The sequence below is a fragment of the Anomaloglossus baeobatrachus genome, chromosome 1 (genome assembly GCF_048569485.1).
Source record: "Anomaloglossus baeobatrachus isolate aAnoBae1 chromosome 1, aAnoBae1.hap1, whole genome shotgun sequence".
In the NCBI taxonomy this organism is placed as follows: Eukaryota; Metazoa; Chordata; class Amphibia; order Anura; family Aromobatidae; genus Anomaloglossus; species Anomaloglossus baeobatrachus.
This window is the reverse complement of record NC_134353.1, coordinates 550,653,613-550,680,976: the sequence shown is the minus strand read 5'-3', so window position 1 is coordinate 550,680,976 and position 27,364 is coordinate 550,653,613.

Below are 27,364 nucleotides of genomic sequence, written 5' to 3'. Positions count from 1 at the left end.
CACACACACAAAACAAACAAGCAAAACACACTATCAATGTCCCATCCTGGTTCCCTATTGTGCCATTAAACACACACACACACACTCACACACATTATTCTCACCCATTCATCTCACCTGTCCTCCATTCCCTCGGCATTCACTTCATTGCTTCTTATGACCTGCAGGCACAAGCTCCCCTTGGTGGCCACAGCTGATGTAAGCGCTTCATCAAAAATTTATATGAACGTTTTGCCGCCGCCATCAAGCTCTCTCTGTACTACTCCAATGGACGTTGTTGGACAATCAGAGGCAAGCAGGTGACATCATATGCATCAGCTGCTTGCCTCTGAGTGGCCAGCAGCTGCCATTGTACTAGTGCAGAGAGACGCTTGACTCTGCACCGTGCCAATAAAACAATCATCTGAAATAAAGCAGTGAGCAGTGATGGCTGCGGCCCCTGCACTGGCCGCGATAGGCAAGGGGACACATGCCTGCGGGCAGCAAGAAGCAGCCTGAGGGGCCATATGTGCTCGCAGGCCAAGTGTTTGACACCTCTGTGCTAGAGGAACCTCTCTTAATACCACTATATAATTAAGATTTGCAGTACTAGTCTAAGGCGGGCTTTGCACGCTGCGACATCGGTAACAATGTGTTACCGATGCTGCAGCGATAGTCCCGCCCCCGTCGCACGGGCAATATCTAGTGAAAGCTGCCGTAGCAATTATTATCGCTACGGCAGTTTCACACGCACATACCTGCCGTGCGACGTCCCTCTGGCCGGCGACCCGCCTCCTTCCTAAGGGGGCGGGTCATGCGGCGTCACAGCGACGTCACACGGCAGGCGGCCAATTGAAGTGGAGGGGCGGAGATGAGCAGGATGTAAACATCCCGCCCACCTCCGTCCTTCTCATTGCAGCCGGCGGCAGGTAAGGTGAAGTTCCTCGCTCCTGCGGTTTTATACACAGCGATGTGTGCTGCCGCAGGAGCGAGGAACAACATCGTACCTGTCGCTGCACCGGCATTATGGAAATGTCGGAGGCTGCAGCGATGATACAATAACGACGCTTTTGCGCTCGTTCATCGTATCAAAAAGGATTTGCACGTTGCGATATCAACTGCGACGCCGGATGTGCGTCACTTTCGATTTGACCCCATCGACATCGCACGTGCAATGTCGCAACGTGCAAAGCCGCCCTTAAGGTTGGCCACACCTGTTCATGCAATGGTTTTCCTTGGTCTAATGGAATAGGAACATTGTAGATTCATGAAAATAGCTTTATTACAAAATAAGCTACATTAAAAACACACTACAATAGGTATCATTAATAAGAAAAGAGGAACATAGTGTTTCATGATTTCAATTAATCAGTATTGTTGATAATGTATATTTACAACATTGAATAAATAAAAATGTGGATAGTATAAACAATGATGTATGCTAATTCTAAGATTATTAATGAATATGAGGGCTAGATAATAATTGTAATACCATAACAATGGATGTCTTTTCATCTGGGACCATAGGTTAAGCCAACTGAAATATCAAAGTAGAGGAAGCATTGTTCAAAACAGTGATATGATTGTAAGTATGTCAAAATGAATGTTACTATTGCACAAGGGTAAACCTATCCTAGCAGTAAATAATTTGTTCAAAGAAAACATGATAAGGAATACTGTATATTGATGCAAACAGACGAAACGATGATATATACTACATATAAGAATAAGGATGCACTTTGACGGCTAGATAATAATTTAAATATCAAAACAATGAATACCTTTTTTTATGGGACCATAGACCAAAGCAAATGCGTATCAAAGAAAATGAAACAATGTCCAAATACTTGTATTATTGCACAAGACTTAGAAAAGCATTTCTAAACTAATACTTCTATTGCACAAGCCCCATAGGTAAACCTTTCATGGCTAGAAATAATTAGTTCAAAGGCCACATTTTGTAAAAAGTATAATGAAGAATATACTGACCTAATTATTAATATGTCATGCCTGGTGTCCAATCCAACACTCCTATACTGTCCTTAAATCTACTTTAATATTTCTGTTGGTTTAACAGAAAATTGTGATGTGTTTTTATTTTTAAAGTTTTTTGTGATAAAGCTATATTTGTGATTAATTCAAAAAAACACATTATTAAACACAATATTTTTGGGTAGTACAATTCATGGTATTCATTGGCAGCATATTATAGAAAATTCTGATTGGTAGTTTTTTATAATATAGACCTACATTGTAGATTTAGACCGAAGACACCAAAACAACAAATTAACACATATGGAAATAAGGTGTAAAGAAACACACGTGAAACAAACGAGAATACATGGTAGATCTTAGATTCTTCACAGTATTCCCCTATTACTCTGATTACTTTGACAGTTTTACATCAATTGCATTCTGTCAAGCAGCTTCATCATTTACTTGGTTTTCCAACAGTCAAAAAGGAGATTCCAGAAGAACTGAGGACTTGTTGCTTGCATTGCCTTAACTTTGCAATACAACTAATCATTTCAACTGCGTTAAAGGAGTTTTACACTGCTAATGTGACCCTCTTTCATTTGTCCTAACCATTCCTATCTAACACTTTCCCAATATATTTCTGCTACCTATGCTTCTCTGTAAGCTGATCTCTCTGTGGTGCGTTTATACCTTTATTGATGTTCTAGTTTTGATCATTCTGGAGACGGAAATTGGACAAACTGAGCAGACCACATCACTGGTAGGGGCAGGGCTGCTTCTATGTGAGTGACAGCAGTGCTCAGATCACACTTCACTCTCCTCTTAGCCTTGTTTACAGTGCAGTGCTTTCATGTGATATGCGCTGCAATGTGCCGATCATTACATAGTATGTCACAGAGCCTATTTGTTTTATATATTCATGTTACTTTTCTAGTGGCACTGTATTCACGCTTGTCTTTTAACAGCATAATTTTCTTTGATGCTATTTCACTAGCCACTGGTGTGATGATAGAATGAGCCTTCTTCCTCTGTCACACTCAAGTGCACCCAGGCATATGCTAGGGCCCTGAACAAATGGGGTGTCTCCACTCATAATGGGCAGTGGCGGGGTGGGCCAATGCACCCAGGCTGCTCCCCCAGCAGGTTATCATGGCCATCATGTGTCTGTAATAGTGCAGAGTGTGCTGCTTGATGGCTATCACTTTAGCAGATATGGCCATTCACAGTGCACTGTGATGCGGTGCTAGCACATATGCAAAATTAAAGGTGCAGTGCCAGCCGGGATGATTCTGTATTTTGCATTAAAGAAGCTCAATTCGATTAATTTCAACGAAGTTGTGCAACAGCGCCAAACCAAACCCATGAACAAATGTTGCACTTTATTGAAGGACACATCCATGGCTGGTCCTGGCAACCCCTTTTCGGAGGAATATTAGTGATATATTTGATTAATGAGATAGACAACTACTAGGACAACCCACTCTGATGCCACATGTTTCCCCCAGGTAAAATAATAAAGCCTATACTCACCTGCCATACTGGCGCCATTTCAGCGGTGTCCAGGATCGCGGTGTCGTGTTGATGACATCACGCAAACCCTGCATCCAATCAGCATCAACTTCCTTCTCCCCGCCTTTGAACTAAATGAGTTAATTAATATAACCACAATCCGTACAAGCTAAGAATAACATACTACAAAAAAATGCAAAAAACTATGAAACACAAATGGTTATTTTTTTCTAAACACTTAGGAGAGAAAAGTCTTTAGGTTTGCTTTTCTCCCCAGCTAAAAGATTGTATTCACAAACATATTCAGCCGCTGAGCAATATATTTCATGTAAATGGTAAATTCTGCCGAAAGAGTAATCTCCCTGTACTATAATAAAAAAATTAGGTTAGTAATAAAGTCCTGGCATGCATTATATCAGGGGCTTGACCTGGATTCTTGGTCCTTACATAAAGTGCAATTATATTTTGCGACAGATATACAATGGTAACAATGGCAGCACTTAAAATGTGCTTCCCCGTGTCATCTGTGCTCCTTTCCTAAGGAACTTTTCACCAAGAAGTATTTATAGTGCGACGTGCTTTCTTTGAGTGATATTTGAGCACTAACTGCTTGTTACCTGCACATATCAGACATCCATCCTTTTCTGTCGCTTTGGAACAGATGTGTCATCATTTTGCAAGCAGCAGAGACACAAATCCTCATATTACTGCAAGAAGGATTTCAGTATTTTAAGGAGTGAAAATGACAGTGTCACTTTGGTGTTGATGAGGATAAAAGCTGACATGGGAGATACATTTAAATCATGGAACAAGAAATACAATTGCACACGTTTTATTACTGCCAGAACATAGCTATTACACGTTGTGCGCTTCTTTACGTCCTTTTTCTTTTAGTAGAAGTTAAACCCCATCTCTCACTTCTAACTCACGGCTCATTCTTCTTTTTTTGAGTTTCTTGTTGTCAAGATATAGAGCAGAATGCTGCAAATTTCACTTTCTATTTAATCACAAGCTTTCTTAAAAGTGTATTGAGCTTATAGGAAATAAATACAAAAAGAGATGAGAAATTTCTTATCCACATGATAGGAGAATAGCATACTCTATATGTCAAAGCTGGGTATATGAGGTCATTGGCGTTAGCACAGTAATCGATAGAAAGCAATCACTACTTAGGTAATCTAAACTATTGGTTCTTGCTGTTTTCTCCATATCTCTATAGTATCACTCTTGAATCATAGTGGCGTTTAATGAAGAGAATGTTGTGACTCAATATCACAATATGGACAGAAAACTGTGTTTACGTTGGTTTACTGAAATATTGTTTTATATTAGAACATCGAATTCCAATTGATCTGTGACCTTCCATGTTCTGAAATGTCATACCGGCAATGGCAAGGGTGCTGAAAAAGTTAGAAAATATTTACTTTATTTTTATACTATCCCTCCATTAACCACAAGTCTTCTTTTTCTGTTTATTATTCCCATTACCCAATAGCAGTGGTCTCAACTAGTGTTGACCGAGTAGTTTATTATTCATACTTGCTATGCTGTTAGCGAGTACTGTCCACTACTCACATCTCCGTTACGAGTAGCGAGCGCAATGTAAGTAAATGGGAAATATTTGCTAAGTAGCGAGTAACCTGAAAGGCACACTTTTCGTGTGAGTAGCGACTAGTACTACTACTACTCGCTCAACACTAGTCCCAACCTTTCTTACCATGAGAGCAACGTACAGCTCTGATAGAGTGTCGCAACCAACATCCAGAGCCCCCTCAAGTAGTAACATGGAGTTTCTGCTCTTCCCCTGCACCACTGTAGTGACACCCAGAACACCCATTATCATTTTAATGACAGCCAAAACTTAACTCAGAAATCCCACCAAGGTAGTATAACTAGATCCAGGGGTTCCAACCTTACCTACCTTTGGTATTCCTGCATAAAGCACTCCCACCACACTATCACATCCTGGTTCAAACATCTCTTCTGACTGGTAGTATCAGCCTATCTAAGGCCAGTAGTCCACTATATGGTCATACAGATCTGCTCTTCCATGTAAAACTGTTAAGGAAACCTGATCTTCTGTACTGTGAGCTAGACCTTGTGCTAATGAACCAAGCTGATAGACAACCATGAGCCACACATCATGGGCCAGCGAGCCACAGGCTGGGGACCATTACCTCGTAGTATAGAGATGAGCGGATTGAGTTCAATTTAAATTTCCTGAAATTAGTGGCTTCATGCAGATTTTAACATTTTGAGATTCAATTCATGGTTCACAAAAAAAAAAAAATATGCATGCATGAGTTTCCCCATAATGCCCTGCATTTGTGACATCTTACGGATAATCACATATTGTATTTCAGGGGTCAGGCCATGGGCCATCACAGATCAGCAGTTCTCCGCAGAGCACTGTGTGTATAGTAAAGTCACTTTTCATCTCTAGAGTGTCTTGGTAAGTGTCTTGTGTACAGTGTAAGCTCTAAAGCTCAATGGGATCCTCCCTCGCCTCTAGAATGTAAGTTTTATGGCCAGTAGAGTCCTCTCTCTCTCTCTTTCTCTCTCCCCCCTGTAAAGTGTAAGCTCTTGTGGTCAAAGTTTCTCTCTCTCCTCTCTTCCACATGTATTTTATGATAAATAAAAGCTTTCCAGTTTTGAAAATTATCAAAATTTATTTAGGAATCAAATTTTTGTGAAAAATTCAGCAAAGTCGCAATTTAAAAATTCAAAAGATTCGCTCAACTCTACTATGGAAATCTTTAAGGAGGACCCAGCAAATCTCTTGACATATCTGGTTTAGTAAATACATGAAATAAATTAATAATTCGGGAGAATCTTTCATTTGCAACGTGCTGCTCCACGGCTTTGCTATCTCAAAATATATGTATCAATAGGGGAACGTCACTAAACAGTCAGTGGAATCCAAGCTAATAGCATCAGTTTTGAAGAGCCTACAGTTTCTCCTTTAGAGTTAAGAAAATATTTTATGATCATTTTCAAATTTGTATTGACCCACATAAAATGAAAATTAAACACAAAGAACTTGAGCATTATATATTAATTTTAGGAACTCTTCATAGGATCAGGGGACAATCCTTAGAGAAAGACAATTTAGACATCAATGTTGGGAAATATCTTTAAACTTTCAGTAGCTCATCTGTGGATCTCTACCCCAGAGGTATGTAATGGCGAATACAATGACAGCATTTCAAAAAAGGCTTGATGCTCATCTAATGACAAATGACATTGACGGTTATAATTTATTTAGCTAAAAATAATGTGTAATTGCAAATGTGAAATTTTCTGACTGATGTGTGTGGTCAGGGAGGATTTTTTTTCTCATGTGAGACCTGAAAGTTTTATTTGAAGTTCTTTTTTGCATTAAAAACTGGATCTGAGAAAGGTTTAAAGAGAGTCTGTCATAATGTACTGAGAAATGGAACATTGTTTCGTCATAAATTGGAAATTAAACAAAAGCTTGCACTCCACCATCTGGCCCCTGTTCAGCTTGGACCTCTCTTTGTGAATAGGTAATTGAACTGAAACATCTGCTGGAAAATAGACACAAGGTCTGGGGCATGTATACACTTCTGTCACCTCAATAGATAACTCTTCCTGTCTTCAAAGAACAGACAGTAGATGGACAAGTCACACCAGAGTCTGAATGGGGTAGTCAGACCAATGAAGCTTAAGAAATCAAAGTAATTTAAAAACATTTATTTTTTTATTCAAAATTCAATATGTTAAAAATTGTAAGTAAAAGTTCCCCATTAAAATAACCAGGGACATGGGAAAATAACACACCAGCAATTTGTGTGGTGGAATAACATGTACGTATATATATATATATATATATATATATATATATATATATATATATATGTATAAATACGACATTTTGCAATATATCATATCACTTTATTGTATGGTTTCCAGTGAGTGTTAAGGGGGCTTTACACGCAGCGATATCGCTAGCGATGTTGCTGGTGAAAGAACCCACCCCCGTCGGTTGTGCGTCATGTGCAAATTGCTGCCCGTGGCGCACAACATCGTTAGGACCTGTCACACGGACTTACCTGCCTAGCGACGTCGCTGTGGCCGGAGAACCACCTCCTTTCTAAGGGGGAGGTTCGTTCAGCGTCACAGCGGCGTCACTAAGTGGCCGCCTAATAGAAGCGGAGGGGCGGAGATGAGCAGGCGGAATATCCCGCCTACCTCCTTCCTTCCTCATTGTGAGCGGCCGCAGATATGGTGGTGTTCCTCGTTCTTGCGGTGTCACACATAGCGATGTTTGCTGCCGCAGGAACAACGAACAACCTGCGTCCTCAACAACCAACGATTTTTTGAAAATGAACGATGTGTCAACGATGGGCGATTTGGTGAGTATTTTCCATCGTTAATGCATGTTCGTTGGTGTCACATGCAACGATGTCGCTAACGATACTGGATGGGCGTCACAGAATCTGTGACCCCGGCGATATATCGTTAGATACGTCGTTGCGTGTAACAGGGTGTTTACTCCTGCCATTGGCACACTCTATAGTGGCTGTGGCGTGTGGTACACACACTGGATTTTGCACAGTTAATTATAATTAATTAATTTATATATATTCCAATTGTAAATTATCTTACATATTTCTAAATATATTTATAATCACTATGCACTGTCATCTTTATTTTCATATCATATATTATATTTTTATATATCATTTATTTTTATATATATTTATATATCCTTGTGTCACTATCACTAGTTTCACTAGATATTGGGATCCATGTATGTACTAATTTTCTCCAATTGTATATTTATATTCATTATTCTTAATATCTATTATATAAAATTGATTATTATTGTGTATCTTTTATAGAGATTATTTATGATTAAATTGCTGTCTTTGTACAGAATGATCTCACCAGGTAATCAACATGTCTGAGATTGCAGAACTGCAACTTCCATTCAGTGGTATAATATAGTGGTACGCGGCTTCCATTGTCATGTGACTAATGGAATACAGCGTTAGCTCCACCACCAGAAGTCACTTTTACAAACGGTGGCTCCGTGACTCTGATCAGGTGCCATTTAATTTTCCTTAAAGGCCAGTACACTATAAAAGAACCACTACCCCCTACCCTGACACTCCCCCCGAAGAAGAACAGGCAACATGTTCATCGTAGTAGAGGGACGTGGATTCACTTGCCAGCTGTAAGTGCTATTAACGTCTATGTGGCTCATACGTATACGGCCCTGGGTGAAAAGGTTTATTTAGTTATATTGCATGGAATAGCAATAGACATGTTCATTGTACTCAGTAAATGATTTATATTTACTAGTGGTATAATACAGGAGGGAGCACTTAAATATTATATATTTATTTATTTATGCATGAATTATGATGATACACTGTCATTTATTTATAAACTATTTATGCATTTAGAGATATTATGTATATGATACAGTGAACCTTATATTGGCACCACAGGTTTTATAAGTTATATAATTTCTGGCCTGTTATTTTCCCATGTCCCTGGTTATTATAATTTGGAGCTTTTAGTTACAATCTTTAACATATTGAATTTTGAATAAAATATTTAAAATTATTTTGATTCCTTAAGCTTCATTGGTCTGACTACCTCATTCAGACTCTGGTGTGACTTGTAGCTAATCGAAGCTTTATCACTGTTGTGGGGAAATAAAAACATATTGTTTAGACATTTTTGTGATTAATTAGTAGATGGATAAGCAATCTGGGATGGTTGCTCAATATGTTCCTGACACCCCTCTCCGATTTGGTACTTCATGTAATCTGAATATTGATGATGTGGATATCAATGTCATGTATAAATATTTGATTGTAAAGGGAAACTCTGTCATATCATGCTGCAGGGTGATGTGTTATGATTCAGGGACCGAGGAGGATAAAATAATGCAGAATCCCAAATAGTAACTGAGTGGCTGGAACCTTAACAGATTGCAGAGCTAATCCTGACACACAACTAAAAGTAGCCGTGGGATGAGCCTAGGATGACCTAGTCGTCTCGACACAGCCGGAGAACTAAATATTCTCACAGATAGAAATATAAGAAAGCTAATCTGCCTCGGAGCAGTCCCCAAAGATAGATAGATAGCCCCCCACATGTAAAGGCTACGGTGATATTGAAAAACACAATACAAAGCCAGAAAAGACAGATTCAGCAAAGGTGAGGCCCAAACTATCTTTATAGAAAATGATAGGAAGGATCACTGTCTGCAACCGTAAAAACCCTAATATATACCAGCACTTCTGATATGGAAAAATCCTGAGGTCACACAACCTCTCCCATCACTCAAATGTTACTGGGATCCAAAAACACTAATATAGATGAGTGACTGAATTAATACCAAGCATGACAAATACAATACTTTGCAGATTCATGGAGCTAAGTATACAGACACTCCCAGCAGGGAATGATCCCATTCTACCAAGACCTCCACACAGACAAAATAGGAATCAAGCATTAGTATTAAGCAGAAAAAAACACAAGAAAGTGGAAAACAAACAACAGAGATACAAAGACCACTTATCTGAGAGGAGTTCTGGCTGTGAGCAGGGCTGGTTACAGAATGTCCTTAACACACATGAGACTATTGAGCACCGGCAAGTAAGAAGAGAAAACTACTCAGTTATATAGTCCCAGTCTGACCCTGATTGCCAGTCCTCTACAGGTATGTGGATTGCATTCCACAAATCAACTGCACTGCCAGCACTGACCACAAGATGGAGCCCCAAACTGGAAAACATATTCACAACAGTACCCCCCCCCCTTTGAGGAGGAGTCACCGAACCCTCACCAGAACCCCTGGGTTTGTCAGGATGGGCTCGATGAAAAGCACGAATAAAGCGATCAGCACATATGTCAGAAGCAACCACCCAAGAATTATCCTCCTGACCATAACCTTTCTGGAGCTTCTGTCTAGCAATACAGGAATCCAATTATTTTTCCACTACATATTCCAGATCCCCTTCGACCAACACAGGATCAGGAGGCGCAGCCATGGGCACTACCAGTTCAACATATTTTTTCAACAAAGACTTATGAAAGACATTGTGAATCTTGAAAGTCTCTGGAAGAGTCAAACGGAAAAAAACAGGATTAATTACCCTCAAAATTCTATAAGGTCCAATAAACCTTGGCTTAAATTTTGGAGAAGAAACTTTCATAGGAACATGTCTGGAAGACAACCAGACCAAGTCACCTACCTTAAACCGGGGACGCACAGTCCTACGTCAGTTGGCAAACCGTTGGGCATTTTCCTGGGAGTGGGAAAATTTATCCACCACTTGATCTCAAATATGCTGCATTTTCTCCACTGCCGAATCAACACCCGGGCAGGCAGAAGCCTCCATCTGCCCCAAAAAAAAACCGAGGATGAAACCCAAAATTGCAAATAAAAGGAGACATCAAAGTGGCCAAACTAGCTCTATTGTTAAGAGCAAACTCAGCCAAGGACAAAAAAGAAACCCAGTCATCCTGATCAGCCGACACAAAACATTGTAAATAGGTTTCCAAAGTCTGATTTGTCCTTTCAGTCTGTTCATTGGTCTGAGGATGAAACGCAGAGGAGAAGGACATCTCAACTCCTAGCCTAGAACAAAAAGCTCTCCAAAATCTAGACACAAACTGGACTCCCCTATCGGACACAACATTCTCACTAAAACCATGCAAATGAACTACCTGATGAAGAAACAAAGGTACCAACTCTGAAGCTGATGGCAACTTAGGCAGTGGCACCAAATGAATCATTTTGGAAAATCTATCACAGATTGCCCAAATAACCGTGATCCCCTGAGAAACAGGGAGATCAGAAATAAAATCCATAGAGATGTGAGTCCATGGTCTCTTAGGCACCGGCAATGGCAATAAGAGTCCACCAGAACGAGAACAAGAAGACTTGGATCTAGAACAGATCTTACAGGACTGCACAAAACTCCTCACATCACAAGACAGAGAAGGCCACCAAAAGGACCTACTTACCAGGTCCCTGGTGCCAAAATACCCAGGATGACCAGCCAACACAGAACAATGAACTTCAGACATCACTCTACTCCTCCATTGGTCAGGAACATACAATTTCCCCCCCAGGACATCTGTCCGGTTTGTTCTCCTGAAATTCCTCAAGAGCGAATCTCAAATCAGGTGAAATCGCAGAGAAAATCACTCCCTCATGCAGGATAGTAGCAGGCTCGGTCCCATCCAGAGAATCAGCTAAGAAACTCCTAGAAAGGGCATCCACCTTAATATTCTTAGTACCCAGAATATAAGAGGCCACAAAATTAAAGCGCGTGAAAAACAAGGCCTATCTAATGATCAGTAAGTACTACAATTTGATGTCTCGCCCCCTCCAGCCAATGTCGCCATTCTTCAAAAGCCCACTTCATAGCCAATAATTCCTGATTCCCCACATCATAATTTCGCTCCGGTGGTGAAAATTTCCAGGAAAGAAAAGCACAGGGTCTAATTTTAGAAGTCACAGGGTATCTTTGAGACAAGACACCCCAGTTCCGATCTCTGAGGCATCGATCTCCACCTGAAAAGGAATAGACACATCAGGCTGCCGCAAGACCGGAGCAGAAGTAAACCTCCTTTTCAGCTCCTGAAAAGCCAAGTCTGTCTCTGAAGACCAAGTCACAACATCAGCTCCCTTCTTGGTCAAATCAGTCAATGGCTTGACAATACTGGAAAAATTGCCTACGATAGAAATTAGCAAACCCCAAAAACTTCTGAAGGCTTTTCAAAGAAGTAGGTTGTACCCAATCATGAATGGTCTGGACCTTGACTGGATCCATCTCAATAGAAGATGGGGACAAAATAAACCCCCAAAAAACGACCTTTTGTACGCCAAACAGACATTTCGATCCCTTGACATATAATGCATTGTCCCTGAGAACCTGAAATACTGTCTGAACCTGTTCAACATGAGAATCCCAATCGTGAGAAAAAATCAAAATGTCATCCAAATAGACAATCAAAAACTTGTCCACAAAGTCCCGGAAAATATGATTCATGAAAGATTGAAAGACGGAAGGGGCATTAGTGAGCCCAAAGGTCATCACTAGGTACTCGAAATGTCCGTCAGGGGTATTAAACACCATCTTCCATTCATCACCCTGCTTAATACAAATAAGATTATATGCTTTCCGAAGATTGAGTTTAGTAAACCAACTAGCACCCTTCACTCTAGAGAACAGGTTTGAAATCAAAGGCAATGGATACTGATATTTAACCATAATTTCATTATAGAGATGATAATCAATACAGGGCCTCAATTAGCCATCCTTCTTGGCCACAAATAAAAAAACGGCACCCAAGTGAAGATGATGGTCTGATGTGACCCTTCTCCAAAGACTCCTTAATGTAAGTCCGCATAGCAACATGTTCAGATACAGATAAATTGAAAAGCCATCCCTTAGGAAATTTACAACCAGGCATCAATTCAATAGCGCACTCACAGTCCCTATTCGGAGGCAAGGACACAGCCTCGGTCTCATTAAACACATCCATGACATCCGCCAAATAGTTAGGGACCTCCAGTGTCTGAGATGAAATAGCAAAACAGGAGTATCATTATGAACACATTGGCATTCCCAACTAGTCACAGATAAAGAAGTCCAATCAAGAACTGGATTATGGGTTTGCAACCAAGGAAATCCCAGTACCAAAATGTCTTGCAATTTATGCAAGACCAAAAACTTACAAACCTCCTGATGGTCAGGCGCGACCCGCATCGTCACCTGGGTCCAAAACTAGAGCTTATTTTCAGCTAAAGGAGTAGCATCAATACCCCTCAAACTGATAGGAGCATGCAAAGGCACCATAGGAAAACCACAACGCTCAGCAAACTCAAAATTCATCAAATTCAGTGCAGCTCCTGAATCAATAAAGGCCATAGCCGAAAATGATGATAGGGAACTGATCAAAGAAACCGACAAAAGAAACTTAGATTGTATACCGCCCAAAGTAAATGAACAGGCAAAAAGTTTCTCGTGCTTAGGGAAGACAGAAATAGTATGAGAGGTGTCTCCACAGAAGAAATATAGCTTATTATGCCATCTAAAATCCTGCCGCTCCACCCTAGAAAGAACCCTATCACATTGCATAGGCTCCGGAGAACGCTCTGAGAGTGACACTTCTGCACGCATTGTTTTACATTCACGTAACGTATATCAATCTGAATGACCAATGACATAGAGGCATCAAGACCAGAGGGGACAGGAAAGCCCACCATAACATCCTTTACAGGCTCTGCCAACTCCTTCCGAAAGAGAGCTGCTAGAGCCGCATCATTCCACTCAGTAAGGACCGCCCACTTACGAAATTTCTGACAGTATTTCTTTGCAGGTTCCTGATCCTGGATCAAAGCCAATAAAGATTTCTCAGCTTGATCAACAGCATTAGGCTCATCATATAACAACCCCAGAGCCTGAAAAAAAAAATCCACATCAGCAAGAGCAGGATCCCCAGGCGCCAGGGAAGAGGCCCAATCCTGTGGGTCACCACGCAGCAGGAAGATAACAATCTGAACCTGCTGCCTGGAAGACCCTGAGGACTTTAGTTGCAAGGCAAAAAATAACTTACAATTGTTCTTAAAGTTCAAAAATTTAGACCGATCCCCAGAAAACAAATCAGGGACAGGAATCTTAGGTTGTAATGTGGATGTCTGAGCCAGATAGTCGGATATATCCTTAACTTGAGAAGCAAGCTGATTGACTCGCCAAGCTAAAGGTCCAGTCACACTAAGCAACTTACCAGCGATCCCAACAACGATAGGGATCGCTGGTAAGTTGCTAGGAGGTTGCTGGTGAGCTGTCACACTGCGACGCTCCAGCGATCCCACCAGCAACCTGACCTGGCAGGGATCGCTGGAGCGTGGCTACACGAGTTGCTGGTGAGCTCACCAGCAACCAGTGACCAGCCCCCAGTCTCCTAGTTACAGCACACATCAGGTTAATTAACCCGATGTGTGCTGCAGATAAATGTGCACAGAGCAGGGAGCAGCGCACACTGAGCGCTGGCTCCTTGCTCTCCTAGTTACAGCACACATCGGGTTAATTGCCTGATGTGTGCTGCAGCTAAATGTGCACAGAGCAGGGAGCAGCGCACACTGCTTAGTGCTGGCTCCTTGCTCTCCTAGTTACAGCACACATCGGGTTAATTACCTGATGTGTGCTGCAGCTACATGTGCACAGAGCAGGAGCCGGCAGCACAGGCAGTGAGAGCGGAGGAGGCTGGTATCAAAGGTAAATATCGGGTAACCAAGGACAGGGCTTCTTGGTTACCCGATGTTTACATTAGTTACCAGCCTCAGCAGAAGCTGGCTCCCTGCTCACTGCACATTAGTTGTTGCTGTCTCGCTGTCACACACAGCGATCTGTGCTTCACAGCAGGACAGCAACAACTAAAAAATGGCCCAGGACATTCAGCAACAACCAACGACCTCACAGCAGGGGCCAGGTTGTTGCTGGATGTCACACACAGCAACATCGCTAGCAACGTCACAAAAGTTGTTCGTTACCAGCGATGTTGCTAGCGATGTTGCTTAGTGTGACGGGGCCTTTACTGTGTAAGATCTAGTGCAGCACAAGATCCTCCACAGTACCCAGAGATAAAAAGGAAAAGACAAACAAGAGAAAAAAAAAATTCTGACACACTTTTTTTTTTTTTCCTTCTTTTGAGTACCTTGGAATCTAGGTTAGGCCGCTGCTACTGTTATGATTCAGGGACCGAGGAGGATCAAAACATGCAGAATACCAAATAGTAACAGAGTGGCTGGAACCTTAACGGATTGCAGACCTAATCCTGACACACAGCAAGAAGAAGCTGTGGGACAAGCCTACGATGACCTAATCGTCTCAACACAGCTGTAGAACTAAATATTCTCACAGATAGAAATATAAGAAAGCTAATCTGCCTCGGAGCAGTCCCCAAGATAGATAGATAGCTCCCCACATGTAAAGGCTACGGTGATATAGAAAAACACAATACAAAGCCAGAAAAGACAGATTCAGCAAAGGTGAGGCCCAAACTATCTTTATAGAAAAGGATAGGAAGGAGCACTGTCTGCAACCGTAAAAACCCTAATATATACCAGCACTTCTGATATGGAATAATCCTGAGGTCACACAACCTCTCCCCCACTGAATCCGCGCTCAAATGTTACTGGGATCCAAAAACACTAATACAGATGAGGGAATGAATTAATACCAAGCATGACAAACACAATACCTTGCAAAATCATGGAGCTAAATATACAGACACTCCCAGCAGGGAATGATCCCATTCCACCATGAACTCCACACAGACAAAATAGGAATCAAGCATTAGTGTTAAGTAGAAAAAAACAACAAGAAACTGGAAAACAAATAACAGAGGTACAAAGACCACTTATCTGAGAGGAGTTCTGGCTGTGAGCAGGGCTGGTTACAGAATTTCCTTAACACAGATGAGACCATTGAGCACCAGCAAGTAACAAGAGAAAACTACTCAGTTACAGTATATAGTCCCAGTCTGACCCTGATTGCCAGTCCTCTACAGGTGTGTGGATTTCATTCCACAAATCAACTGCACTGCCAGCACTAATCACAAGAGGGAGTCCCAGACTGGAAAACGTATTCACAACAGTGATGTTACTAAGGATCCCTTTACAGAAGTGAGAATCAGCTTTAAGGCCGATGGAGACAGGCATAAGGGCAATGAAAAATGTGGCCACATGCTGCTGACCAGTGTCATGATGGACTGTGACATGGTTGGTAGTAGCTGCTCCATGATTAGCACCAACCCTCAGGTATTACAGGATGTGTTTCATTTTACATGGGAACTCAGCCATATTACACTGTGGGGGGAGGTTGCAGATGATCCCTTTAACTGAGTAAAATTGGCGCTACGGGAAATGGAGGCAGGCACAGAGACCACAAGGAACGAAGTCGTGTGCAGCTGGTCAGTTTCATGACAGACTGTGACATGGCTACTGATCCTTGGATATTATGGGAGTAGATAAAAGCATTTACCACAGCCTGTCAGGATGGATTAAAGTGGTCCCCACAGCCTGTCAGGACTGTGGAAAGTGGTACTCACAGCCTGTCAGGGTGGTAGGAAAGTGTTACTTACAGGCTGTGAAGAATAATGTCAAAAAAATCACAGCTGGTCTATGAACCCTCCATTACTAATCGTGCAAGTCAAAAGAAATAAACAGAAAACACAGAAAAATCCTTTAAAAAAACACCCTCTTTTTCCAATTTATTAACCCCCAAAACACCCCTGCAGGTCCAACATAATCCACACCATGATGTCCCACGACAATCCTGGCTCTGCTACATCTGAGGGCTATGTCTGAGGTTGCAGTAAATAGTCATATAAGAAAACGTCACATTACAAAACATATACTGGCAAAAAAATGCACCAACTTATGTCTACCAGAAGATGCAGATTTGGTGCAGAGATTTATATAACAAAATACTTAATGTGTGCACTTACCCTAATCTGCTAAGTCGCCACTGAGTTCAATGAGTTCACCTGAGATGAGTTTACTGAGTTCACTGCATCTCCTAGCAGAAAAATGCACCGAAAACTCTGCAGAACCACATCATGTTTTTGGAGCGTTTTTGTCTGGAGGTGCCATGAACTTAGTGAACTTACCTCAGCTAAGTTCATTGAGTTCACCTGAGATGAGGTCAATAAGTTATATGATCTAGAACAGGGGTGGGCCATTAATTTTTCCTCATAGCCACATGAGAGACCTTGACTGATGTGAAGGGCTGAACCAATAGGCTAAAATTAGTTTTGCACAATCTTAATATTAACATATTAATTATACTGTAATTATTATTTTATATTATTATCAATTTTATCACTTAACATTGAGCAAAATTAAGTATGCTGACATTCACTATATATCATATGAGCTCACACACAGCCCCACTATATACATTATGGGTCCACTTACAGCACCACTACACTGGAATTAAAAATTAAAGAACAATATATGATCACTTGATTTTTTTCAGAAATAATGTAATCTACATTGATCAACATTTGAAGGATTTTTGTAAGGTGTACACCATACTACTAATACAGTGTTTTAAAAAAGATCCAAAGTTTATCAGCATAAAACATTTATTTTACCCAACATGTAATAATCATAATCAGAGAAAGGTTATAACTAAATTTTCTGAAAGAAACAACAATCACCAATCAGTACAAAGTGTACAGATCTTTATGTTGAATGACTTCAGCAAATCTGAGGCCACCACTAGTCTCTCACATTGCTCTGGTGTGATCTTGGACCGCTCTTCTTCCAGTCTTTTCCACAGCTCTTTGACTGTTGTGAGTTTCTTGGCCATAACTTTGTCACTAAGGATCTTCCAGAGGTTTTCTATTGGGTTTAGATCAGGACTCTAGGCTGGCCATTTCATTGTTTCAATGTTTTCTGTTTCAAGGAACTGCTTTACCCATTTTGCTGTGCGACACGAGGCATTATAAAGCATGCAAATTGCTGTCTATTGAGTGATGAATGTAAGTAAGAAACTACGTGTTGTTGAAGAAGGTTCTGATACACACTTGAATTCACTCTGCCATGTAGCTGTGTGACAGGTCCAAATCCTGCAGTAGAAAGAAAAAACTTATGCATTTTCTACGAACACACCCTTTCCTCCTTAATGGCTTGCTACCTTACAAATGCTATATATGTCTGGTTCTGTGCACGCTTTATTGCTTATAATTAAGCACTGTGTTTTTATTTATCTAGTCTGAAATGCGTCAAGCACCTATGCTTTGGCGTTCATCATGGAACTTTTTGTAATATAGTTTTTAAATGACCCAATAAAGTTCTTTGGATTTTATTATTTTGGAATTGGTGCTGGGTCCTTCCTCCCTCTTCTTCTGACTCCTGCTGCAGAAAACATTCTTTCTGGTAATGAGAGGTTTGATCACTGCAGAGTTGGTTTTCAGTCCAAATGCTTTTAAATGTAGTGACACTGTATGATGAGACAGATCCTACCCTGTTCAGTGCTGAACTGGAGAGCAAGTCCAGCTGCAGTGTTGAAATGATTACTCATGGAGATTCATGGAGATTGTTCACATTATCCTGTCCTCTCTTGCATTTGTCTTTCAAGGGCAACCCTCCTTCTTGGGGGACTTGAAAAAGTTTGTGATGTTTGTAAAGATGCATTATTCTTCAAAATCAAAGACTAGGAATAACCAACTTTTCTTGCAGTGACTGATAGGGTCACCCCTTTGGCCTTCATCTGGACAACCTGCTGCTGGAGGGTTTCAGTCACTTTGGAATGGCACACTATTTTGGCAATGTAGTCCAATGTTACGGTTGCTGCGAGCACTGGAGACTATGTCCAGATTTCTTGCTACTGCACATGTGCGAGCGCTGGAGACTAAGTCCAGATTTCTTGCTACTGCACATGTGCGAGCGCTGGAGACTAAGTCCAGATTTCTTGCTACTGCACATGTGCGAGCGCCAGAGACTAAGTCCTATATTGGAGCCATTGCACATGTGCGGGTGACATCATCGCTGACACGAGGTCACATGTCTCTGACACCTTCTATGCCGATTGGTCGCTGGTCATGTGCTTGTGATGCCTTGCTCGGTGATAGGCCAGCATGACGTCACTCCTGTCGTTCTGGCAGCGGATTGGCTCTGGTGTCCTCCATCTTGGATGAGGCACAGAGTCTATATAAGACCCTGACACATGCCGCATGGCGCTCAGTCCTCTTGGTTCATGCATAAGAGTAGATGCTCTGTGCGCGTTCCTCTAGGCATTCCTCTGTCTATGCTAGGTGAGCGCTACCGGCAGGGTAGCGTTCTTATACCTTACAGCTTCGGCTGCTGTCCGTATCCTTACCTCTTAGGGGAGCGGACATAGGCAGGTGCCTGAGGCACATGGTCTGGCTGGGCCTTGTGGTTCGACTCGTAGGTGGACGTTGCCGCTAGGGTAACGTTCCTTATACTGCATCTGGCAGTTGTTCGTATCCTCGCACACTAGGGGAGCGAACAGAGGTAGGAGCTTTGTGCGGCTTACGCTGCTGTTCGTCTCTTTTGCACCACTAGAAGAGCAGACCTAGGCAGGTGCCATATCTAGTGGTTCGTGTCCTCGCACACTAGTGGAGCGAACGCAGGTAGGAGCTTTGTGCAGCTTACGCTGCTGTTCGTCTCTTTTGCACCACTAGAAGAGCGGACCTAGGTAGGTGCCATTTCGCACACATTGCCTTTGTCTCTGTGGTTATTAACAGAGATCATTCCACACACCCTCCAAGTAAGGGAGGAATTGCTTTACTTACTTATTATATCCTTCTGTGAGTTAACAGAGGTATTGCACTCTGCCATAGTCTGCAGCAGAGTCTTTGCACGGTGGACCCTGACTGTCTGATACTCCTTTAGGTTATTATCAGACAGCCCCCCGTAACATTAGGACTGAGCCAAGGGTCTGGCAGTTATGGCAGAATATCAGCAGTTACACCGTTACATACAAGTACTTGAGTCACGGCTCAAGAGTATAGAGGATAAACCTCAGACCATGGTGACATCTGCACATGATCCTCGACTTGCTCTGCCAAACAGATATTCTGGCGATGCCAGATCATGTCGTGGTTTCATTAGTCAGTGTCAGATAGACCTAGAGGTCAACTCTTCTCGCTTCTCTACGGAGAGGTCCAGAGTAGGCTTTATCATCTCCTTACTTCAGGACAAAGCCTTAGAATGGGCGACTCCCCTATGGGAGCGCTCTGATGTGGTTACTCTTAGACATCAAGACTTTCTTGATGCTCTTAAGGCGGTATTCATGGGTCCGCAGGTTACCCATGATGCGGCCCTGAGACTGTTAGATCTATCTCAGGGTTCGTTATCCACTAGTTCTTATGCCATTGCTTTTAGAACTCTGGTGGCAGAACTAGATTGGCCAGAGAAGGTGTTGATTCCTATCTTCTGGAGAGGGTTGGCAGGCTATGTCAAGGATGCTCTTGCTACTCGTGAGGTCGATGCTTCTCTGGAGGACTTGATCACAGTAGCAACGAGGATCGATGTACGCCATAAGGAACGTAGACTCGAGGTCTCTTCCTCACGCCCTAAGCATCGGGCTATTCCAGTTGTTGAGGGTCCGCTACCATCTTCCTCAGCATCTGAACCATCTCGCACTCCTATGGAGTTAGGTCATACGTCTTCCAGACTACGCAAGTCTGGTCCTCCTATATGTTACGTATGTCGTCAGGCTGGGCACTATGCCAACAAGTGTCCTAGTCGTCAGGGAAACTCCCTGGCCTAGTAACCATTAGAGGGGGGTTACTAGAGACGTCTTCTGCACCCTCTAAGTGTTGTATCCCAGGTCAGCTCTCGTTATCTGAGAATACATGACCTATTATGGCTTTTGTGGATTCCGGAGCTGACGGGACTTTTGTGTCCTCAGGATTTGTAAAGGGACACAATATTCCCTCTATCATGTTAGAGGCGCCTATTCCTGTCCGTGTTGTTAATGGAACTATGTTGTCTGACTCCATTACATTGAGGACAGTTCCCTTGCGCCTTTCCCTGTCTCAGGGTCACATAGAGGAGATTTCTTTTCTTGTTTTGCCTGAGGGTATAGACGACGTCCTTCTGGGTCTCCCATGGCTTCGGACTCATGCTCCTCACATTGACTGGGAGTCTGACAGCATTATTAGTTGGGGTTCGAAATGTTAGTCCCGATGTCTTCCCTTACCACCTAAGGTCATTGCGGTTGCATCTACTGATCTCTCTCCCATACCTACACCCTATCTGGATTTCGCTGACGTGTTCTCCAAACAGGGTGCTGAGGTTCTTCCACCCCATAGGCCGTATGACTGTGCCATAGACCTTATCCCAGGTTCGGTTCCACCTAAAGGCAGGGTTTACCCCCTGTCGATACCTGAGTCGGAGGCCATGTCGACCTATATAAGAGAGAGTTTAGAGAAGGGGTTCATTCGTAAGTCTGTCTCTCCCGCGGGAGCTGGGTTTTTCTTTGTTCGGAAGAAAGAGCGTGATTTGCGTCCCTGCATAGATTACAGGGGTCTCAACGCAATCACAATAAAGAACAAATAACCTGTAATACTACTGTATGTTCTGAGGATTTCGATAGCGTAGGGCAATGACAACAGAGACGAGTTCTTGGTACAAGATGTTATATAATATGTACACACGGTAGATACACAACAGGAATAAACACAGTAAAACAAACACACAAAACACTTTTACGCAACGGAGCGAAGGGGATTCCCGGGGCCACGCACCGGACTCCCCCAGGGAGACCACCAGAGCGAACCCCTGGACAGGGACTGTCCGGCAATCAACCCCGGAAGGCCTAAATGCGCAGCAGCCGGTACACAAGGGGCAAGTGGTATAGTCCAGGAGTGTCCGTACGGGATGATTGTCCAGAGTGGTTACGAACCGGGCAGAGTGCTGATCAAGACGGCAGACGGAGTCCGGGCACAGCTTGACGAAAACCGGGTATGGTCCAGAGTCGGTCGGTAGATTTCCAGGAGAATCCAAGGCAATCAGGAAGTAGAAACAGCAAAGCAGGAGCACACAGCAAGCAGTATACTCAGGCACTGGACTGGGCTGAGAGGCGGCCTTTTAAGCAGCTGGACAGGAAGTAGGGCAACAGAACCTTAAACTCCATGTTAACTGAGGGCAAGCTCATTCAAAAGAGAACTGGAAAACCTGGAAACCTGACATGACTCCCCCCCAGAGACGGCCTCAGGACGGATCAGGGCCCGGCTTGTCCGGGAACCGTTGATGAAACTGAGCGATCTTCCGGGGTGCCCGAATGTTACCCACCGGTTCCCAGGAATCGTCCTCGGGGGCGTACCCCTGCCAACGTACCAGATATTGAAGCCGACGACGATGGAGCCGGGAGTCAATAATGTCCTCAACCACGAACTGCTCCTCGCCGTCGACCATCACAGGCGGAGGAGGAGGCACAACACGACCACGAAACGTATTAGGGGAGACAGGTTTGAGGAGAGACACATGAAAGACCGGGTGTACCTTTAGATGGTGCGGCAACCGTAGCCGACAGGCCACAGAGCTCACGATCCCGGTGATCTTAAACGGACCGATGAATTTTTGTCCCAGCTTCTGCGAAGGAACACCCAATCTCAGGTTTTTGGTGGATAACCATACAGAGTCCCCTACCTTATACATGGGTGCCGGTTTCCGGTGAGTGTCTGCCGACCTCTTGTAACGCTCCTGGGCCGTAGCAACAGTGTCCTTTAGAACCTCCAGATTCTGTCGAAGCTCTGTCAATCTGTCCTCCACCGCCGGCACCGAAACCGCAACCGGTGACCTAGGCAAAACATTCGGATGATAACCCAAGTTAGCAAAAAAGGGCGTTACCTTAGTGGAGCTGCTCTGAGTGTTGTTATAGGAGAACTCCGCCAACGGAAGCATCTTCAACCAATCGTCTTGGAGATGGCTGACATAACATCGAAGGTATTGTTCCAGGGTTTGATTCGTCCGTTCGGTTTGCCCATTTGTCTGAGGATGGTATGCAGAAGACAAACAGACATCAATCTGGAGTGCCGTACAAAAGCCCTTCCAGAACCTAGACGTGAACTGCACGCCCCGGTCAGAGATGATCTCGTCTGGTACCCCATGCAATCGGAATACGTTCTGGATAACCAAATCCACTGTCTCTGCGGCTGAGGGAAGACCGGTACACGGAATGAAGTGAGCAGCTTTAGTCAATCGATCCACCACCACTAAGATGGTATTGTGCCCGCCTGAGACTGGCAACTCCACAATAAAATCCATGGAGATAGACCCCCAAGGGCGAGATGGCACGGGTAACGGTTGGAGGAGTCCCGTAGGAGCCACACGAGGGACCTTGCACCGGGCACAAACCACGCATGAGTGGACATAGTCCTTCACATCCTTTAGACAGGTAGGCCACCAGAAAAAACGGCTCAGAAATTCCTGCGTCTTCTGTACCCCCCTATGACCAGCCAACACGGAGTCATGGACCAACTTGAGAACCCGAAGTCTTACGGCCTCCGGGACATAAATGCGTCGCTCTCTCAACCACACACCATTCCGAAGAACAAGAGTTACATCATTCGGGGGGGCAGCAAGAAATACGTCACCATCATTGGCCAGCTTGATGTCCTTCCACAAGTCCTGGTCCTGGATTACTCCAACGAAATTGGCATCCGATAACACGGTCTGAGACGGGGTTCCAGGCACGGAGTCCACGGCGTGGATTCGGGACAAGGCATCGGCTTTCCCATTACGTGAACCTGGACGGTATGTAACGACAAAATTGAATTGGTTAAGAAATAGGCTCCAACGGGCTTGCCGTGGAGACAGGCACCTGGCAGACTTAAGGAATTCCAGATTACGATGATCTGTGAGTACTATCACTTGCTGCGCGGCTCCCTGTAAGTGGTGTCTCCATTCCTTGAAAGCGGAAATAATCGCCAATAATTCCTTGTCCGCAATGTCATAGTTCCTTTCTGCAGGGGACAACCGTCGGGAAAAGAAAGCACACGGATGTAAGAGACTCTTGTCCCCAGTCCTTTGAGAAAGGATGGCCCCTAATGCGTAGTCGGAAGCGTCGACTTCCACGATAAAGGGAAGTGCGGGATTCGGATGTACCAATATAGGCGCTGAGGTAAAACAAACCTTGAGACGATGGAAGGCTTCCTGGGCCTGGGCGGACCACACAAACTTCTGTCCTTTCTTGGTTAACAGAGTGATGGGACGAACGATCTCTGAAAAATTACGGATAAAACGTCGGTAAAAGTTGGCAAAACCGACAAAGCGTTGTACCTCTTTGACGTTACCCGGTTCCGGCCAGTCCAGAATTGCTTGTATCTTGCCAGACTCCATGTTCAGTCCCTGAGGAGAGATGACATACCCTAAGAATTGTATCTGTGAGCAATGGAATTCGCATTTCTCCAGTTTAATGTACAGGTGATTTTCCCTCAGCCGGGTAAGTACGGTCTTGACGTGCTCCTGGTGTTCCTGTAGGGAATCAGAAAAGATTAGGATATCGTCCAGATAAATCACCATGAATAGGTCCATGATATCCCTAAAAATATCGTTAACTAGATGTTGGAAAGCCGCGGGAGCGTTACAAAGTCCAAAAGGCATCACTAGGTACTCAAAATGTCCATACCGACATCGGAACGCGGTCTTCCACTCGTCTCCGGGACGTATGCGAAGTAGATTATATGCCCCACGGAGATCCAATTTGGTGAATATTTTTGCCTGTTGGACCCTCTCCAATAGCTCAGGAATCAACGGTAACGGATACCGGTTCCGGATGGTTATTTTATTCAGTTCCCGGTAGTTAATACAGGGTCTCAGAGTCCCCTCTTTCTTTTTCACGAAAAAGATGGGTGCCCCTGCTGGTGAGGTAGACGGGCGAATAAATCCCTTGGCTAGGCTCTCCTCAATGTATTCTTTTAGTGCTTCTAGCTCAGGTGCCGCCAACGGAATCTCCGCCCCTGGGAGTAAGTCTATGGGGCAATCATACGGTCTATGCGGGGGAAGCCGATCGGCTTTTCTTTTGTCGCATATGTCAGCAAAGTCATCATAAACCGGGGGTAGAACAGGTACCTGTACAGTGCCCTCCGCATTCGGTGTTACTGGAACCGGAACAGTTGGACTAATGGTCGGACCACTCTGCGGTGGGAAGGATATTTCCTTAGTTTCCCAATCGATGACCGGATTCGTAGACCGTAGCCACGGAATACCTAAAATAATCGGAAAATGAGGAGAGGAAATTATCATGAAAACAAGGGTCTCCTGCTGACCTGGCTTCATCACGCATTCTAGTGGTACTGTTTCCCGATCCACTGGTCCAGAGATTAATGGAGATCCGTCTACCGTCTCCATGGTAACCGGTGAGGATCTTTGCTGAGTCCGGATACCGTGTTTCCTGGCAAAAGAGGAGTCCATGAAATTTCCCCCTGCCCCAGAATCTATCATTGCAGAGGTAGGTATTAGATGCCCCTCCCACCGGATCTGAATGGGGAGCGAGCAATGGGTATATTTCCCTTCTGAGTCCTTCGGTGAGGTTGACATTACAGTCAAGGGAAATACCGCATCCAAGTGCCCACTTGCCTCAGAGATATCGGACTCTGCGTCCGTGTTGTCACACTCTGCCATGGCTGCCAATACCTTATTTGGGCGATTCGGACGTTTCGGGCAGTCGATCAAGAAATGATCCGATTGACCGCAATAGAAACACAAACGCTCACGGAGCCGGTGTTCGCGACGTTCGTTGGTCTCTCGCTTTTGCAGAGAGTCCACTTGCATAGGAACGTCCTCGGCCTCCCGTGGTGTCCTGAGAGCGGGTTCTCTAGAAGGAAACGCAAAGTTGTTTACACGGTTTACAGCTGCCCATTTTTCCTGTCTACGCTCCGTCAAGCGGGTATCAATACGCACACAGTGCTGGAGAAACAGTTCAAAATCCCCTGGAGATTCGGAACGGGCTAACTCGTCCTTGATGGTACAGGACAAACCCTTTCTGAAAACAGACAATAACGCATTGTTTCCCCAGTCGGTGTCTACCACTAACCTCTGGAACTCAGTGGCGTATTCAACGACAGAACGCTTTCCCTGACGTAAGGAAAGGAGAGCCGATTCAGCGGTAGCACGGCGATTCGGATCATCAAACATTTGCGCCATTGCGTTCAGAAAGTCATCCAGGTGATTTAAACGGATGTCCCGATTCTCTATCATAGGATTAGCCCAAGCCAGTGCTCGTGAGGTTAATAACATGATTATACATAACACTTTGGACCGGTCAGAACGGTAATAATCAGCATGTACATCAAAAAACAGTATACATTGGTTCACAAATCCACGAAACTGACTACGATCACCATTGAAACGGAATGGGGGTAACCTAGGCATACCGGCAGCTGATACGGACGTAGTGGGGACGGCTTCCTGAGCCTCCACTCTGACTTGCAAATCCTGAATAGCCGGACCCAGTACCTGGTGATCATGGCCCAGCTGTGCCTCCACATCTCTGAGTTTAGTTTGCACCACCTCCATCTCCTGCTGCAAGGAGTTAATCATGGAAAAAAGCTGATCTACTCGTGTCTCAGTCATTGCCCCAGCGAAATCCTCCTATGGCCTGAGTATAATGTAATACTACTGTATGTTCTGAGGATTTCGATAGCGTAGGGCAATGACAACAGAGACGAGTTCTTGGTACAAGATGTTATATAATATGTACACACGGTAGATACACAACGGGAATAAACACAGTAAAACAAACACACAAAACACTTTTACGCAACGGAGCGAAGGGGATTCCCGGGGCCACGCACCGGACTCCCCCAGGGAGACCACCAGAGCGAACCCCTGGACAGGGACTGTCCGGCAATCAACCCCGGAAGGCCTAAATGCGCAGCAGCCGGTACACAAGGGGCAAGTGGTATAGTCCAGGAGTGTCCGTACGGGATGATTGTCCAGAGTGGTTACGAACCGGGCAGAGTGCTGATCAAGACGGCAGACGGAGTCCGGGCACAGCTTGACGAAAACCGGGTATGGTCCAGAGTCGGTCGGTAGATTTCCAGGAGAATCCAAGGCAATCAGGAAGTAGAAACAGCAAAGCAGGAGCACACAGCAAGCAGTATACTCAGGCACTGGACTGGGCTGAGAGGCGGCCTTTTAAGCAGCTGGACAGGAAGTAGGGCAACAGAACCTTAAACTCCATGTTAACTGAGGGCAAGCTCATTCAAAAGAGAACTGGAAAACCTGGAAACCTGACATAACCATTACCTTTAATTTCGGAGCTCTTTGACAGACTGAGAGGAGCTCAAGTTTTTACGAAGTTGGATCTGCGGGGTGCGTATAACTTGGTACGAATTCGAAAGGGTGACGAATGGAAGACCG